At 66.2% G+C, this 2,500-nt stretch overlaps 1 long non-coding RNA gene across 1 annotated transcript in view; it reads right to left on the reverse strand.

Moving 5' to 3' along the window:
* Positions 1-6: 6 nt before the first annotated feature.
* LOC144955312 (uncharacterized) overlaps positions 7-2,500 on the reverse strand; it is a 28,770-nt gene continuing 26,276 nt past the window's right edge. Inside the window, exon 4 of the long non-coding RNA XR_013641607.1 lies at positions 7-246. This is a non-coding gene — a long non-coding RNA (uncharacterized LOC144955312). The remainder of the gene's footprint in view (positions 247-2,500) is intronic.

Genomic DNA, 2,500 nt, shown 5'->3' on the forward strand with positions numbered 1-2,500 from the left:
GAGGTGGTGGAGTGTGAGGAGGAGGTGGAGGAGGTGGAGTGGGAGGTGGAGGAGGTGGAGTGGGAGGAGGAGGTGGAGTTAGCGGGGTTGATGTGAGGGCGGGAATGCCGGGAGCTGGGAATGTTGTTGTTGTTGATGATGGAAGAGAGGGTGGAAAAGGTGTCATGGCCGCCGTGGTGGTGGTGGTGGTGGCCTGGCAAGGACCCCCGTGGGTCGCAGGCGTCCAGGAGGTCTCACAGTTAGTGCCTGAGTGGGAGGAGTGGGGGGGGGTGGAGTGGGGGGGGTGGAGTGGGGGGGGTGGAGTGGGGGGGGGTGGAGTGGGGGAGGTGAAGTGGGGGGGGGTGGAGTGGGGGGGGGGGGGGAGGTGGGGGGAGTGGGGGGAGTGGGAGAGGGATTAATCAGCCGCTCGCTTCGCTCGCTCACCAACCCAACCACTCACCCACCCACTCACCACCACCCTCCCACTCACCCCACTCACCCACTCACTTCACTTACCCACCCACACCACCCACTCACTCACCCACTCACTCACCCACTCACCCGTATATCCATCCTGCACATAAACATCCGTAGTTGTCCACCAGGTCGAGGCAGCTGCCCCCGTTGAGACACGGACGACTGAGACACCCACCCCACCCCACTCACCCACCCACCCACTCACCCACCCACCCACCCACTCACCCACTCACCCACCCACTCATCCACCCACCCACTCACACCACCCACCCTCCCACTCACCGCCACCCACCCACTCCACTCACCCACCCACCCACTCACCCACCCACCCACCCACTCACCCACTCACCCACTCCACCCACTCACCCACCCACTCACCCACCCACTCACTCACACCACCAACCCACCAACCCACTCACCCACCCACCCACCACACACCCACCCACCCACCCACCCACCCACTCACCCACTCACCCACTCACCCACCCACTCGCCCACCCACCCACTCACCCACCCACCCACCCTCACCCCCACACCACTCACCCACCACCCACCCATTCACCCACCACCACTCACCACCACCCACCCATCCACCCCCACCCACCCACCCACTCACCCACCACCCACCCACCCACTCACCCACCCACCACCCACCCACCCACTCACCCACCCACCCACTCACACCACTACCCACCCACTCACCCACCCACCTCACTCACCCCACCCCACTCACCCCCACCCACTCACCCACCCACCACACCACCCACTCACCCACCAACCCACCCACTCCCCACCGACACACTCACCCACCCACCCACTCACCCACCCACTCACCCACCCATTCACCCACCCACCCACCCACTCACTCACTCACCCACCCCACCCACCCACCCACCCACCCACTCACACCACACCACCCACCCACTCACCCACCCACCCATCCACCCACTCACCCACCCACCCACCCACCCACCCACCTACCCACTCACCCCCCCACCCACCCACTCACCCACCCACTCACCCACTCACCCCACCCATCCACACCTCTCACCCACCCACCCCTCACCCACCCACCCACTCACCTACCCACCCACCCACCCACCCAACACCACCCACCCACTCACCCACCCCACCACTCACCCACCCACTCACCCACCCACTCACCACACCCACTCACCCACCAACCCACCAACCCACCCACTCACCCACCGACTCACTCACCCACCCACCCACTCACACCACCCACTCACCCACCCATTCACCCACCCACCCACTCACCCACCCACTCACTCACCCACCCACCACCACCCACTCACCCACCCACCCACCCACTCACTCACTCACTCACCCACCACCCCACCTCACCCACCCATTCACCCACCCACCCACCCACCCACTCACTCACCCACCCACCCACCCACCTACCCACTCACCCACCCACCCACCCACTCACCCACCCACCACCCACTCCACCCACTCACCCCCCCACCCACCCACCCACTCACCCACCCACTCACCCACCCACTCACCCACCCCACCCACCCACTCACCCACCCACCCACCCACTCACCTACCCACCCACCCACTCACCCACCCACCCACCCACTCACCCACCCACCCACCCACTCACCCACCCATTCACCCACTCCACCCACCCACCCACTCACTCACCCCACCCACCCACTCACCCACTCACCCACCCACTCACCCACCCACCCACCCACCCACCCACCCACCCACTCACCCACCCACCCACCCACCCACTCACCTACCCACCCACCCACCCACTCACCCACCCACTCACCCACCCACCCACTCCACTCACCCACCCATTCACCCACTCACCCACCCACCCACTCACTCACCCACCCACCCACTCACCCACTCACCCACCCACTCACACCACCCACCCACCCACTCATCACCCACCTCACCACTCACCCATTCACCCACTCACCCACCCACCCACTCACCCACCCACCCACCCACCCACTCACTCACTCACTCACTTACCCACCCACCCACTCACTCACTCACTCACCCA

This window comes from Lampetra fluviatilis, unplaced genomic scaffold (genome assembly GCF_964198595.1).
Source record: "Lampetra fluviatilis unplaced genomic scaffold, kcLamFluv1.1 SCAFFOLD_1144, whole genome shotgun sequence".
NCBI classification, from domain to species: Eukaryota; Metazoa; Chordata; class Hyperoartia; order Petromyzontiformes; family Petromyzontidae; genus Lampetra; species Lampetra fluviatilis.